The sequence below is a fragment of the Lygodium microphyllum genome, chromosome 4 (genome assembly GCF_053477565.2).
Source record: "Lygodium microphyllum isolate KBCC chromosome 4, Lygodium_microphyllum_v1.1.10, whole genome shotgun sequence".
In the NCBI taxonomy this organism is placed as follows: domain Eukaryota; kingdom Viridiplantae; phylum Streptophyta; class Polypodiopsida; order Schizaeales; family Lygodiaceae; genus Lygodium; species Lygodium microphyllum.
The window spans coordinates 46,735,931-46,753,440 of NC_141138.1; positions in this window are offsets into that span (position 1 = coordinate 46,735,931).

Consider the following 17,510-nt stretch of genomic DNA (forward strand, 5'->3'; position numbering starts at 1 on the left):
TGGTGAAGACAAGACAAAAGAAGAATTCAAAGCTCCCTGTCAAGAGGGCACGACAACAGCCGAGAGCAGGATGAAGACTCTAGTGATAGCCCACCTGACACAACGCCATCGAAATTCAAGAACTCCACGCCAAAAACGCCTTCTATTATGTCAAGTGAAGATGAGGTGAGTTGCCTACTTCTATGCTTGATTGTTCTATACTCATGGATACCAAAGAACCCAATACCAGGGGCTGGTTAAGGCAAATTGGGTTGCTTGATTACGCGAAGCTACCATGGGAGTCTTGGGAAAACAATACACATGCTCAGCAGAAGCAGTTACTTATGATTAGAGAAAGTGGCAAAGTTGGCGGAAGATTGGAGCTTACTCCTGCTCTACTAGCACATGTTTTCTCTCTTGTGCTTAATGATCGGCCAAAGCATTGGCGGTGCATAGATGAAGCTATGCAGCAAGAGTTTTGGCTTCCTACAAGTGTTAGAAATCAGTATGTGTTAAGGCATGCAAATGCAAAGAGGAGGTTTTTCATCAAATGGTTCATGTAGCGGTTTTTATTGTTCATAAAGGCTGATGTAATAACAAAGGACACTTTTGCTATTTTATGGTATGCAAAAAATGTTGGGATTCCAAATTGGTCAGGAACTTTATATGACAAATTGATATAGGAAGTTCATGTGCCAACAATTCGCAAGCAGCAATAGAAAAGTAAACTTGGACCTATGTTGGCTGGTTTATATGCTCATTTGCAGGTTGTATGTCCAACATTGCATCCGTCACTTTGGGAAGCTCCGAGTATGGACAAGGTTACTACATTTAAAAGGCAGAAATTAGTGGATGGGATAATGGTTTACTGTTATGATAAAGATTTGTCTCATGATCATGCATTGGGTGATCTTGAGAATGTCAAGTCAAAGGAGTTTGTGGATCCTTTGTTTATGACTTTTTCATCTCCTGAAGCTTCACATGTTAGTACTTTAGGGTGCACTGTGCCTTTAGATATATCAGCATGGTTAAATGATGATGTCAAGAATGACAATGCTCGTGAAGATGTGCTCATTACAGGGGTTAAGAAGAAGGTTAGATTCTCCAAGTTGAAGATGGAGACTATGCCTATACCAAAGCACAGTGATGTTATGCAGCAGCATATGGGTTTGTCTTATGACAAGGAAGTGGTTCATGATGGATATGTTCCTCAAAGTCTTAGTGAAGCTTGCTCTTTGGTTGCAGGGTTACATCTGTTCATGAAGGATATGCATGCTAATGGTGCTGTTAAGTTAAGTGTGGTGCAATCTTTGCAGGAGCAGTTAGAGTCCATGAAAACTAAAAGAGATTCTATGCAAGTTGAAATGGAAAAAATGAAGGAATTACATGAGAATGAGGTTGCTGCTTTGAAAAGGCAAATTGATGAGTATGCTGATATGTTGCTTAAATGTAAATTGTCTTCTGTTGCATTTAAGGAATGGACAGCTAATATGCAGGATAAGTTTGGTGGTGAATTGGATTTGTTGGCTAAAGAAAATGCTAAGTTGAAGGCTGAAAGGGTATTATTGGATGCCCGTTTATGACCTCTTCTTAAAGTGGAAAAGCAAATTTTGAGAGATATGGAGGTTGATCTTGATGGCTCTGTTTTTATGCAGCAAGATTTGACATCAATGAGAGCTACATTGACTTCCGTTATGCATGATCAGTGGGTTGGCATAGCTGCTAGAATGTCTCAAGTTATTTCTCAGCCATATGCAGTTTTGTAGTAGACATTTGTGTCTGAAAACATGGAGAAATTGATTCATGAGAAAGATATGTTAAAGGAAAAGTTGGATGGTATGCAGGCTGACTATCATAGGATGATGGATGTAGTGTCTAGGTTGCAGAATGTTAAGCAAATTCAGGGTTCTAAAAATCTATCTGTGGATGCAGTAGATATGGTCAAAGCTGATATTAATAATGTTTTGCAGGATATAAATAAGCAGATTAAGATTCAAGATCATATGGCTGATACAGTTCATGATATTGCATCTTTTGGATTTTAAGAGCATCATGTCCAGGAGTAATCTGTTACGGATTGCAATGATGCTCATGAGCCTCATAGTTCATAAGTTCTTTTGGTGTAGAACTGTCAGATCTGATTCTCTTTTTGTTCATTATACTTACATCATACTTGATATGTATGCCTCTAGGATTATGCCTTTATGTTTTCTTTTGACTCTCTTTTGAGGGGCTTATGCAACTGCAGTAGAGGGCTATAAGTATCCTACTGGAGAGGCTCTACTTATGGTTACTCTCTCTGGCTTACTTCATGGTGAAAGGCTGTGGGTAAGGCATAATCTTTTTCATTAGATATGTCAGGTTTTGGATAAGGAATTTTGACTTCATGGATCATTCAAGGGTTGGAGTCATGGCTGTGCCAGCCATCCATCGGGCTGTGCCAGGTGTTAGCCGTTGTCTTGACATTACATTTACCCTTAGAATGGTGTATTACCTTAGTTATTACTATTTCCTATGTGAAGCAGCCTTTATATGTCTTATGAAGTTCACTGCCTCATGAAGTGCAGTTTTAGGGCAGTTGAAAAAACGTGACCTGATGAGGCATTTTATGTGTTCTTCTTGTCTATCTGATCATGATGATGATTACGCCTGATATATGATGTTTCTACCTAATTATGAAGAGGATCTGGCAGTTGGCGCCATCATGGCTGGAGTCTTGATCTTGTTTGTAGCATGGCTCGTGTGATTCATTCTCTGTTTTCTGATTAGTAGTGTTGAATGTAGTGTATCTATGCTTTCATATGGTTAATTCTGAGTTCCTATGATTTCTGGGAGTGAGATTAGGTATTTGCTTTATGAAGTATTTCTCTGTTCTTTTATGTATTCTGCATAGAAAGGGCAGCAACATTAGGTTATGTTGTCAGTTCTCTCTGCATTAGCCATGTCGTATGCTCTGTCTGACTACCTGCAAGCCAACAAGTATCCCTGACTCACTGCAGTTCTTGACTATTTTTGACAGTTTTATGGAACAAATTTATTGTCAAAACCAGGGTATTTCAGCCCTTTTACTGCTCAAAAACATCCACAAACATGTGGTCCCACCTGTAGATACATTTGTCAATACATGTGCTATGTAGTTGCTTCAAGTCTGTAACATGTAGACTTACTGCCAGGGTTCATACATGCAATCTAAAAACTGTAAACTGTCAGTGACTTGCACCTTATTCAAAGCCAAAATTGAGTCATATACATGTCATACATGTCCCAAACCTTCATAGACAACTACTAGTACATGTAGTAGTCCAACCATAACCATACGGGCACAAATCAGTGCATAGACAGCAAGTATAGGTGTCAAACTTCTTGCTCATAGATTGAAGTCAGCAAATGCTCAGTAAAATCTTGTCTATCTAGCTCCAAAACAGCCTCAAATCATGTCATATATTCACTTTGAAGTGTTAGGTTCAATACATGAGCATTCAGGTAACCATAGACATCCTGTCTTCACAAATCCAAGTCATAGATTGCATTTACAGTTTTTACCCAGCCAAGACAATGTAACTGCATTAATTTCCAACTCCAAACTTCAGTTTTCAATAGTATTTAATGCTTTTCTTAGTCCTCCAAACATTCAGTAGACATATCCCAAGTCATACATTTGACATGAACCAAGCAATGTCATGTAATGCTTCAAGTGTAAACAATGCTTGTTGTCTACAGATTCATGACAGTTTTCCAAACAAGTAAATGCTTCATATTTGAGTATACTTGATCAGTAATCTTCAGCTTACAGGCAAAACATCCAAGACATATTTCTGCATTAACATGTATGTGCTTTAGTAGACCCTTTTTTGGGCATCTCTATGGGCTCAAGGCTCTTTTCAAAGTCATGTACCTGCTGAATACTCTCTGTCTACAGCAGTTTGGGACAAATTTCAGATCTACAGTCAACTCTCACAGCTCATATCTCATTCCCAGTCAAGCATTAGCATGCCACAAGTCTTTAGCAACCTTGCCAAGGCTTATTTATAAGCCATAGATTAGTTTGTGACCAAGCATTAGCATGGAGTACAACAAATGCATTCAGCCTGCAAACATGCGTAGTTCACGCAGCCTATCAAGCTCTTCCAACAGCACGTGGTGAAGGTAATAATGATTATCAAGCACTTAAATGTGCTCAATGATGCTCCCAAAGAGTCCCAGACAAGTCTTCACCACTGCCATGAAGCATAGAATCTCACATGAACAAATGCATACCTTGGAGAAACAATGGCAGCCTGTTTGGTCTTTGAGAAATCCTAATCTTCAACTCCTGCAAGTCTTCTTGACTTTCTCCTGCTCTAGAGAGCTCACCTAGCATGGCTTTGATACCATGTTGAGATTGAGAGAGAGGCAAAGACAGAGTGAGGAGCAAGCATGCTCTCATCTTCTTCCATTCATTATCACTTATCCACACACATATAATAAGTGTATACAGTAGTACCAAGATCCGTAGGACCATTCACACTGGGTTTAAGACCACCGACTTATTTAATGTCTCACACTTGTTGCTGATACAGCTGGACAAGGCTAATGTCGGTCATACATACTAACATGAGAATAATATGAGCTTGATATTCTAACAGTGAGCACAAGTGGAAGTGGACCAAAATTCACGACCTGAACTTGCTATACAATTGGGCTCTAGTCACTGACGAGAAAGAGGATAGAAAGGAGGACCCAGGAGATGATGAGCAGTTAGGGGGTGATGGTTCTGACAATGAATATGAGGATTTTTCCTCCATCAATGAGGAGAGCGAGGAGGAAATGGATACCGTGGAGTACAATACTGACAGAAGGGTGATAGAGTAGATAAGAGCAAACTTTAGGCCCCGAGAAAGGAATGCATATGAGATCAAGAGAGGAGTTATGAGATTGGATTGTGATCACTCTTGGTTTGAATGCATAGGGGCAGTGGATTATGAGCAGGTTGGAATTTCCCAACCACCAGTGGTACCTGTGTTTAGGACAGATGCACCTACTGAACTACGGCCACCTAGGGAGACTCCTTCCTCGAGTGAGGGCTATGAGTTCAACTCGAAGTCTAAGGTCGGTACGGAGAGCAACCCTGAAATACCCATGCCATCCAAAACCAAATGCACCAAGGGGTACTTGCCGGTCCACCTAAGGCACAATCGGCTAAAGGAGGAAAGAAAGAAATGAACAAAAGAGTCAGATGCAGAACGACAAAAGAAACCACAGGACCTACCCAAACGCTTCACTAAGTTCAAGAAGGGTGACAGAGTGGTAGTCCTGCTAGGAGCAAAGAGGCACAGCCAAGACCAGCGAGCCTATTGAAGGACCCAACAAGGTCAAGAAGTCAATCTGGCAGGGGAACGTGAGAAGCCTTGACCTATATTCATAGTAGATGACCTGACTAAGGATGAGGAGGGTAGCCTTGTTGCTCTTCTACGAGAGTACGTGGATGTGTTTTCTTGGTCTCTGGATGAACTTAAGGGAGTCGACCCTAGGGTTGTGACCCACAGGACCTATAAAACAATGCCCTTATCCCATGAATCTCGAGCATGCCCATGCAGTAAAAGAGGAGATTGATAAACTCATGAGAGCATGATTCATCTACGAAATAGAGCACACGGATTGGGTATCACCAATAGTAATCGTTATGAAGAAAAACGAAAAGATCCGAGTGTGCATCAACTACAAGAAAGCCAATGCTGCTACGAAGAGAGATAACTACCCATTGCCATACACCGAGTACATGCTTGAGAGGGTGGTAGGTAAAGAAGCCTACAATTTTTTGGACAAGTTCTCGGGCTACAAACAAGTGCGAGTACACCTTGACGACGGGTACAAGACTGCCTTTGCTACATAGTGGGGGGTATTTGCCTACATTGTTATGCCCTTTGGGCTAATGAATGTGCCCACAACCTTCCAACGCTTGATGTGCATGATCTTCAAATACATGCTTATACGTGAGCTGGAGGTGTTTATGGACGATCTATGCATACACTCTAGCTGGGTGGAACACTTAGAGAAACTACAGGCAGTCTTTGAGCGATGTCGACTTTATAATCTCTCATTGAACCCCTTGAAGTGCCAATTTTGGGTGAAACACGGATGCATCCTAGGGCATGTGGTGTCCAAGAATGGCATCGCCACTGATTTCTCGAAGATCAGGGTGATTGTCTACTTGCCACCACCCAACAATTATAAGGGTGTTCAATGCTTCTTAGGTCACATAAGGTACTATCGGCGCTTTGTACTAAATTATGCACTAATCGCAAGACCATTGTACAAGCTGCTAATGTATTCGAGTGGACCGAAGAATGCCAACGTGCTTACGAAGAATTGAAAAAGGCTCTTACCACCGAACCCGTCTTACGAGCCCCAGATTGGACCAGAACATTCCATGTGCATATAGATGCATCTAAGTTTGCCATTGGAGTTGTTATGTGCCAACCTGGCAAACACAAACTTGATTACCCAATGAGCATTGCTAGCAGGCAGCTCACTGACATAGAGATGAACTATTCCACTACGAAAAGGGAGGGGCTGGCCATGGTGTTTGCCATTAAGAAATTTAGACATTATCTTTTGGCCACGTCCTTCACCTTTCTTGTTGACCATCAAGCATTTCTCTATCTAATGAACAAGCCTTGCGCTACAGGATGCATTGCATAATGGTTATCGCTTCTTCTAGAGTTTGACTTCTCTGTGGTTGTACGCAAAGGGAAACATCATTACATGGCAGATCACATGTCCCGCATACCCACAGGTGAAGCCGCTGGACAAGGCATAACGGATGACCTTCGAGATGCGCATCTCTTTTGCCTATCCAATGACAAGGAATTATTCAAGGCTGATTTGACACCATACTGGGCTAACGATGTCATCCACGTGCACGGTCTACCCGAGAGACCTATCGAGAAGGCCAAGCTTAGGAGGCTTATTGTGAAGATCCAACCCTATCAGCTGATTGCCGGCCAACTCTATAGGTTAGGGCCAGCAGTGTGATGAGTGCCAAAGGACCAAGGTCCCCACTTGGAAGGACAAAGTGGAATTGATCCCTATAATAGCAGGACAACCTTTTGAGAAATGGGACATTGACTTCATCAGACCCATTAATCATGTGGCCTAGTATTCACATGCTTGATATATCATCGTAGCAACTAACTATTTGACGAAATGGGCTGAAGAAAGAGCCACAATGAATAATGATGCAAGGACCACAGTGAAGTTCTTATGGGAGCAGGTCATCTAGAGATTTGGTTGCCCTATTGAGATAGTAAGCGACCAAGGCACCCACTTCATCAACGAGGTGATTGCCCACCTGCTCTCAACCTTCTTGATCATCCATAGGAAGTCTTCACCGTACTATCCCCAAGCCAATGGCCAGGCAGAATCAATGAATAGATCTTGGTCAACGTGCTCACAAAGGTGGTTCCCACTTCTCAGAGCGACTGGGATAACAAGCTCATGGCAGCTTTATGGGCCTATCAAACAACCTACAAAATGGCTGTGGGACAAACGCCCTTCAGGCTAACATACGGAATCGAAGCTATCTTGCCTTTAGAATTTTTTATCCCTAGCTTGAGGATAGCGATGCAGGAACGTTGGGAAGGGAAAGAGGCTTGGACTAACCATCTTATCGAGTTGGAATGCCTCACTGAAACTAGACTCATCGCCACCCACGCTCTAATTTGTGAAAAGGCACGAAGAAAGATGTGGTTTGACAAGCATGTCAAACAACGTGATTTTGACTAGGGCGACCTTGTGTTGTACTCTGTGAAGGGCCATAAGCAGAAAATGAAGTTTCGAGGGGTAGGACCTTTTAGAGTGCATGCCATTAGTAGGATGGGCAATGTAAAACTTGAAACACTGGAAGGCGAGGGCATAGGCTTTTTTAATGGCAGACGCATGAAGAAGTACTACCCTCCCACACATCCTTTACATGAGCCCCCTATGATAGAGGCCCCTATCAATGTCTACATGTCGCAACCATCACTGAGATAGAGGATGATGAGGAAGCTATTGCTCCAACTTATTTATGAATCATGGCCATAGCCCAAAAGACACATTCTTTTGATGATTTGATCGATGAGGGAGCTGACTTCAATATCCTAACCCACGCTCATTGGACTCTCATTGGTCAACCCCAGTTGCAGCCAACTAACGTTAAACTTAGCCCATTTGGGGGTGAATCCTATGCACTCCTTGGGAAGTGCAAAGTTGTCTCTATAAAGTCTGAAATTTTGCCAATCATCTTCTATGTGTTGCCGAACACGAAGGAGGTAGGCAAGGCATCGCTGCCAGGGCGCACTTTCAAAAAACAAACCCATTGTCAGGTCGATTATGACTTGCATCGTATCCACATTGCCGTAGGAAATGTGCGCGTCGTGTGACAACTTTCAGCAAGGGCAATGCGGGTCTCTCCAAGACCGCCACTCCACCAATAGAGAAGACCATGCCTAAGGCTAAGGAGGGGGTTCGTGATGTGTCACACTCCACTCAGCCCACAAAACACCACCCCACCAAACCCACTCATAAGGTTAATCAACCTACATTTCAATGGGTACCTAAACATCAAGGCAAGCCTTCCCACAATAAGCAAATGTGACCTCGCAGACCTAGGAACTCTCATGCAAAGCCTAGAAAGCAGCCTAGATGCCAAAGCCGTAAATGCACCCTTAAGTCACGATGGGTCCCCATAACCCTATTACATGCTCAAGTACACTATGAGGGCAACAGTTGGATCTGGGTGCCCAAGACATCAGTCCTTAAGAACAAGCCGCTTACACAGCTTGCGGCCACACCTACTTCAAGTAGCGCGTTCACTAAAAACCCAGCCATACCTAAGACCCAAGCTCTCAAATCTATGACAACCACAAAGGCCGAAGCCCCAAAACCTAAGCCCATCTATCGGCCAAAGCCGCAACCCACTGGCTCTAAACCAGCCACTACTGATGCCAGTGCAAAGTCTCTAGAGACTCAACCAATCAGTCCCGTGCAGCCTGAACCCACTATGTCTCTTGAGATCTCACAAACCTATCAATTTACGTAGCAACTACATGTCTCGCAATCATCTAATGCGGCTGACTCTTGCATGCTCAAAGCAGATCACGATGAAGGTTGCACGTCTTCCAAGTCACAGGACACACAACTAACCTTCCAAGCGAATGCTCATCCCAAGGAGCAATCTAGCAGAACATCATCATTAATGCATCCATCGAGTTCAATTCCACCACAGCCACCAGCAAGTCTTAGGCCTTCATATGAGCGACGCTCATTTATTGCTATGGCCAAGGACCTTGCTGCCAATTCAGGTGATGAATTGGTTACTTGCATTAAAATGTTGGACATCACATTCACGACCTTCACCCGAAGTTATGAGCGGCTAGACCTTGTCCTTCTTGATGAGCCACTTGCTTCTGAAGTCTGTGCTTTACCTTGCGCTTGGGAAGAGTTCGAGGTCATGACCATCAAATTCCCCAAGGTTGCAGTTGAGCTTATCGCTAGCGGTGAAGTCTCAAAGGAGCAAGCAATCATCGGCAGGATGCTGACCTCATATCGAGCTCATACCGAAAGCCTGTCGGCTCTGCACCAATCCAAGAGCTTGAAGAGCTCATGAGTCTTGCAAACTCTACCTCTTCATTCTTACAGCAATGGTACGCCTTATGCCTCCAATGGGAGCAGAAAGGTTGCCAAATTATGACGAATGCCGAGCAGAGACGTGCAATCAAGGCTACGGAATATGACCCCACGTACGTAGCTCCTACTTCTTTTAGGGTTATGGCCATCTTGCGTAACAAAATGCTTCACAACCATTTATTGTACCATCCTTACATCGACCAAGTCCTTACAGAAGAAGAGCTACACATTGCTAGTCATCTCAAATCTGCCGATGTGCTACACGATGTACTAACGTATATCATGCAAGCATCCATTAGACTGCATGAACTTGACCGTCATGCCCAATTGGAATACAACCCAAATTTCTACCAGTGTGGCTGTTGTCAAATTAAACACACCACAATGTGCTTTAACGCCCTTGCCTCGTCCTATTCAATCATAGGAAGGATTTTCATATTTCCACTAGGGGGAGGGGGTAAGGTGATCGGGAAAACATAACACAAAGGAAAAACATAATGAAGAGTTGAACTACACATAAAAACTTAAGAGCAAAGCGCACTTGGAAAATCCATGCCTTTTCTTTCAGTTTGTTATTTCTCAAATTTCACATTCTCGTGCATCTTTTCTAATTGTTCAATTCTTTTATAATGCCCTAATTCAGTCTTGCCTACCCCATCAATACTAATTATGGGTACTATTGCATGGCAAGTACCCACAATGGCAGGACAGTAAAAAGGCGGTAAGCTTTCGTTCACTAAAGAAGAACAAGCCAAGTACGGGATAGGTGTGGAGACACGAGGATTTAATCAGTTCACCTTCAAGCACACTCTAAACCTGGACGAAGCCATCCTAGAGGAGCCAGTAGTAAAGCAACTGGTGGACAGGTGTACTCTCTAGAAGTATGTGGAGAAAGTGGGACAAGCGGTGGATTAGAGTGCTTGCACAGAGTTCCTGAGGAGTTTTGATGCTCATAGGAACTGTGGCACAGTGATAGTAAGAAGAGGGGATATTGCCAACCAGGTGAAGGTACTTCTTAATGCTAAAGTGGTGGAGAAGGCCCTTGGCTTGGCCCCCAAGGCTATGAAGCATCATAGAAGAGACGTATATGCCATATTGGGGATGAAGAGGAGTGAGGTGCACATAGTGGATGGAGTAAGTTTGGCAGACATCCCAAACCCGGAAGTAAAGATGCAAGAAAAGATGGTCCATGACCTCTTCTCAGGACAGAGATACAATGCTTTGATGAACAGGATCAGTGTTCTAGTGTTGGAAAGCATAGCGACAGGGTCCCCTGAGGAAGTGGATTGGAACAAGTTCATCATAAAGACCATCAAGACAGCAGCAAAGGCCCTTGCTACGGGTGCAGCAGCAACTGGAGGAGAGACCCCAGCCTCTACAACGAGATCAGCCCGCAAGAAGTCCTCTGCCAAGGCTTCTACCATCAGATACGGTGGTGTACTGACAACCATTATTCACGAGGCCACCAAGGAACTAAGGGAAATCAAAGAGATAGTAGCACCCTCCCATCCACTGCACAATGAGGAAGACAGATCTAGTGAATGCACCATTAGTAACAAAGAAGAGCCTGAAGCAGGGCACAAGGAAAGGCGAAGACTGCCAAGATCCAAAAATAGGAGGAGGAAAAGTTAAGCAAGGAAGAGAAAACTGAGTTGAAAAGAGCACAAGAAGAGTCCAAGAGAATGGAGGAGGAAGGAAGGAGAAAAGAAGAGGAAGAATTTGAAAGGATCAAAGAAGAGTCAAGAAGAGCCGAGGAGGAGAGGAAGAGAAGAGCTGAAGATGAAGTTGAAGAAATGAGGAGGAAGGAAGCTACGGATTTGGCAAAGGCAACTCACACGTCCATGGAAGATACCCATGGAGGGGGAGAGATGAGCCCACATCATGAGACTGGAGTTGGTGGTAGTGTAGAAACAGCCCTGGTGGTTGCAGGAAAGGGCAAGGCCCCATTGCACCCCCTCCCCTCTTCCCTTGTTTCACTCCCAATTGAAACCACGCCCACTACAATGCAGGAGTTGGTGCCGGCTGTGGACAGGGCTCAATTAATGGCAATGATACAGCTCTTGGCTAACAAAGTGGCAGAGATTGCCCCTGAAGTAGGAACAAAGGGGCATCACGATAAGACCCTAAGCGACAGAAGCTGGAAGCATCAACCACTACGGCCCCTCTCACAGTGTCACCAGCAGCAGACTACGACGCATATGTGGCTGAAATCCTCACTCAGTTGAGAAAGGCTAGAGAGGAAAAGAAACCGGCCTTGGCAGAGCTGGACATTGAAAAGGAAACCTCGGCAGCTTTGAGGCTCAACATCTCCAAGCAAGCTGCAGATCATCAAAAAGAGCTTAAGGCCCTAAAAGAGTAGTTGGATGCCAAGACCAAGGAAGCTCAAGAGAATGAGGATCATTTGAGGCAAAGATTGGAGGAGGAAGAACTGGATGTACTAGCTCATCTAAAGAGTCAGAAAATGTTAATTCAACAGTATGATGAGCTAATGGAAATGACCACTCACTTGGAGAAGCACCGGCAGAAAGAAAGCTAGGAGTCAGAAGAGCAACGTCAAGAGCAAGAGGATGCCCTAGTGTTCCAGTTGTGGTATGAAATAGAGGAGCAAGGAAGACTAGAAAGAGAGATCCAAGTCCTAGAGCAAGAAAGGCAGGATGCAATAGGAAGAAGCACACAAGAACTAAAAGATGACTTGGAAAACACAAAAAGAGATGTGGAAGCTCTCATGGCTATGGTAATAACAAAAAGAAGACTGCATTTTGTAGAGTTAGAAAGCCGTGAACAGATCCGAGAAGAGCTATTAGAGAGATTTTCAGAGGCACAATTGCAGTTTACCATTGCGAAACAAGGAAGGAAAATAGCAGAAGAGCAACTGAAGCACCACAATAAGGAGAAGACGCAGATGCTAGACTTAGTGAATGAGCAGCAACATGTGATAGTGATGTTGTCTTGAGAAATGGAGGAGGGAAGGAAAAAGATGGAAGAGAAGGCCCGGCAATGGGAGCGGCACAACTTTGAAAGAGTGCATGGACTAACAGAACTCCTGGCGGCGAGTGATTGCAAAAGAGTGTTCACGGAATCAAGAGCAGAGACTGTCGAAGTATGCTCAGACACTCAGAGACAAGCCTTCTTGATCACGGTGCTGAATGTCACCCAATTTGAAGGCGAGGACTCAATGGAAAGGATGAAGAGGAAGTTAGAATTGACATCTCGTGCCTTGAGATACGGCCTTCAAGAACACACCCTTCCAACTGACACAGGTATTACTATGGCACAACAATACAATTACCTATGGCAAGCCGGCCTTTTTGTTGACGAGCTCAGGGAACTAAGGTTTGAAGGACAAGTGCAACAACCACCACTTGAAGACCAGCCGGTGGTAGAGCAAGCCACGAAAGAGGGGCCAGACTTTGAGCAAGAATTCGATGAAGAACAGCACAGAGAGCCCGGTCCGCCCCTGCCTGAATTGCCACGAGACGAGCTAAAAGGGGCACAAATTCCTGAACACATAGTAGCAGCCCAAAGAAGAAGGCAAGAGCTTGTGGAGCAAGCCCAGAGGAGAGCGAGAGTACGGCCACAGCAACTCCCTAAAGAGCCCATGCCGACACGCAAGGATCCCCATCCCGTCAATTCGTCTCAGGAGTTGACTATATGGCGACATCAAGAGTTCCAGACACGACCATTTGAGCTGTCCTTTTCTTATCCACGAGCTTTGGATCGTGTTCTATCCCTGGAGATGGTGGCAAGAATCAAGAGAATGGCTAATGACCTCGCCAACAGATGGATAGAGGAGAGAAACATTGTAGTTACCAAATGGAGGCAGGAACCAATAGATTATTGGCAGGACAAGGTAAATCGGGTTCCCAAGACCGACCAAGGCTACGAGGCATAGCCGAAGTGGAGGAGGAGGATTTGGGATACCAACTTTGATACCTGGAGGACTACTTTCTGCAGCTCATTTCCTGAAGAGCGGAACGACCCCATCTACATGCCTTACCCCGTAGACATAGAGTCGACCATGACAAGAATCTGCATGGGCCCCCTGACTTTCCAACAATCTACAATGTCAATGCACGGACTCCCAAGGGATGCTTGGTTTTTAGATTGGAGGATATCCTTCCATCCATCAACTGCTTCCTCGAGGATTTCTCCTCATGTCTAGACCTGACATTTATAGTAACCTATAATTACCTTAGGCTCATTAAGTTCTTGCTTAAGCAAAAGCCTGCAGCTGAGGAAGCCCACCTTCCCTCGCTCTTTTTTTATATCAACTTAGGCATTGATAGTCGCACCATGGCTAGGCTCATGATGAGGGCAACCTTACTCCCCTCCTTCTACACGGAAATCCTAGAGGACATGAGCGATACCTGCTTCACAAGGTGCAACCATCCCTTTCTATCATCAGCACCTCTAAAGGTAAGAGCTAGCATCAAAGAATATCTGCAAAGCCGCGCATTTTTGACTAAGTGCCTGAGGCCACCTCGTGGACCATCCGAGGATGATAGGAATACAACATAAGAACTCTTTTTGTATTCCAGTCGTAGCCATGATCAATAAGTCATCCAAAAAAAAAAAGAGAAAACGAAAAAGAGAGAGAAAGAAAGAAAGAGAAAAAAGAAAAAGAAAAGAGGCCAGTACCAGGAATGAAAAGAAAGAGGGCACTAGAGGACAAAAAGATGCAAGAAAGAGAAAAGCAAAGGTTTCAGCTCCCCATGAAACATCTTGAGTGCCACATTCACTGCACCTAGGGTTTCCACCTAGCCCCTTCCCCACCTCATGCTTAGGGCACATCAAGGGCAGGACTACCAGACCTGTCACCCTAAGCTATGCACCGCACCCATGAGGATGCACGAACTGGGTCCTCAAGTGTGGGACAACACCGTGGGCTTGCCCAAGGTTCGACCCAACTCCCAGTTCCACCACCACATGCACTGCACGCACCACAGAGAGGCAGATACACCCCTTAGGAAGTGCACAACTTTGCCTTGCAGGTTAAGATCGGGCCGTATCAAGGAGAAAGCACATCAACCAATGGATCCGCCCCAACAGCATTTTCAATTTCAAGGGCAAATCTTTGTCAAGACACCTTTTCGAAGGGACCCAATTCAACACCATTTTTAATTTCAAGGATGAATCCCTCCAACACCATCCTCGACGAGGGCATGTATACAAACTCAAAAGGCCACCCAGCCACCAACACTACCACCTTCCAAGCTACCACCCATCATTGCCATGGGACCGGCACTCGGCTAGGAGGGGGGGTAATGTTTACTACAACACCAACAGGAAAAAACTAGAAAAATAGAAAAATCTGAGAAGTAGGAAAAGGCATAGGGCAAGCATGGAGAAGGCGCCCAGAAGAATAATAAGTCTGAAAAAATCCCAAAAGCATGGGAACAACCACCAAAAGTCCAAGGCGCAGCTACCGAAGTCTAGAGGAGTTAAAAGCAAGAAAGCGCACCTTTAAATGCAAAGGCGCTCTCAAATCCTTGTAAAACAGCACTAGGCTCCCTCCTATGTAAATTGTAAACTTAGAAGGGCGGTAGGACTAGCTAGGAAGTGAAAGAATGGAGAAAAAGGGCCTAGGCCATGGCCGGCCATGTAAAAATTGAGGATGACCGCCCATGGGAAGTAGGGCATGTATATAAACTTGAAAAGTGAATGAGAAGCTCATTCTTATGTGTGGCAAAAAGCTTCTTCTTCTTCTTCTCTTCTTCTTGCCTTCTTACTTGTGCTTGAGAGAGGGAGTGAGTGAGTGTGAGGGAGTGAGGGAGTAAGTGTGTGAGAGTGAGGGACCGAGGAGAGGAAGCTCCCCATCTCCTCTCTTCATCTTCTTCTCATCTCTACTATTCTCTTGTCTCGCGCGGCTATGGAGGATGGAGCTTGTTGGAGAGGGATTGAGGTTGCTTGAGCTTGCCTCAAGGATCGTGGAGCTAGCAACGTGCACGGGAGAGGAGGGTACTCAATCGGGGCATCAAGGTAAGCTCACTACACCCATAGGTAGGGAGGGCGCGTCGGCTATGTGAGAGGCAGCCATGGCCGCTCAGCTTGAAATGCTTGACCAATAAGCAGTCCGTAGGTCTCGAGGGTTGAGCTTGTAGCTCCCTTCACAAGCATAACACTGATTTTGAAGACCAAAGCGCAACGGTCTTAACAAGTTTTCCCGAGTCCTACAAATCAAAATATGGTCAACATAATTTGAAATGGTCAAGAAGCATTAGGCCATAATGATAAAATGCAAGAATCTTATTGAGACTATGAACCAATGAAGTAAGGAAGTTTTTCTAATTTCCAAAACCTTTGTTAAGAAACATTCTTATTGTTTGGTGATAGTTTGTTTGTTTGTACTCTTAAGACCATCTACTAAAGGCAAGCATAAAACCCATCGTTTGAACCTTATGATGTAGTATTATTTCACATATATTGACACTCACCTTCAAGCATATTCAAACTATGAAGATGATCTTGCTTAGAACTAGTCACCATAGTAGAAATAGATGTGCTTCTTAAATATGAAATTTGATACAAGGATAGTGTATAAGTTATGCTTACTAGAAGTTTGATATGATGATAGTGTATAATTTATGATTGTAAGAAACTTATTACCTTTTTGTCAACCTCGAGATGTTTGTAAGCTTATAAGAATAATAATCATCTAGATACATCATCTCAAAAGATCAAGCTAGAAGATTCCTCACTTATTGCACAAATCATTTATAATTGCTTCATCTGCAAAAATAATGTCCTCAATTTATAGATGTATGATCAAAATGCATTCTCTGTCATTGCATATAACAATATCAACTTCACATGGATGAAAATCATTATTCGAAGTTATCAAGCTCAAGACACATGTTTGAGACTTTAAAGGGAATGATATGAGCAATAAATGCAACATGTGTCTTTCACAAAGTAACAAATCATTTTGTTTGTTCTTTCTCTTCTCTAATACCATTATCAAGAAAAAACATTCAATATGAGGCTAAGGAACCTCTTCATTGAAGTGTGCTTACAAAAGTAAGAAAAGTCTAAATAGCTATCAAACAAACAATTGGAAAAAATATAAAATGATCATCCATACCAATGAATTTCTTTTGCAATAAGTCATGCTTAACTTATCAATGACCTATCACCTTTGACTTTAGTTTCATAAACTAGCAATTCTACACATTTGAGGTAGTTCTTGTAGTATTCAAATAATTTCAAACTGAGAGATGCATATTGGAATTGCGTAGCCAATTTCCAACATTGATGATTGTAAGAGCTCACAATTTGTTCATAAGTAATTAGGTCTCCAAAAATAGGCATACCTATCATCCAACATTTATGGAGTTGATTTCGTCAAAATGTATGTGATTGGAAAACCATATATTGAAGAATCAAAGAATCATCCATTGGCTTAGCTATTTCTATAGCCATCCTTGAGTAGGAACCAACTATTCATTGTGAGATCAAAAGATGGATCCATGTTTGTTTGCAACATAATCTTTAGCATTATTATCATGGGAAATTTTAAGGATAACCATGATTAGAGAAATATAGTTATTCATAAGCATTGAAAAAAGGAATATCAAATAAAAATATATCATGTTAATTGATGAATTAGTACTAGAAAATGTCTCACAAAATATAGAATCTTGGAGCAATTTAATATTATGACTTATTGGAGCTTTGATTTTGTAGCCTATGGCATCTTCTAGATACCTAATAAATTTGCATTCAAGAAGACCAAGTTAAGTCAACATATTTTAGGGACATAAATATAAGGAAAAGAAGTGCAAATATGTCAAAATAAGTAACCAACATGATTTGGTACTTGTCCATATTTCAAAATGTGTCATTTCATAAATACTAGTTAGTGGAAGAGAATTTCTACAACTTAT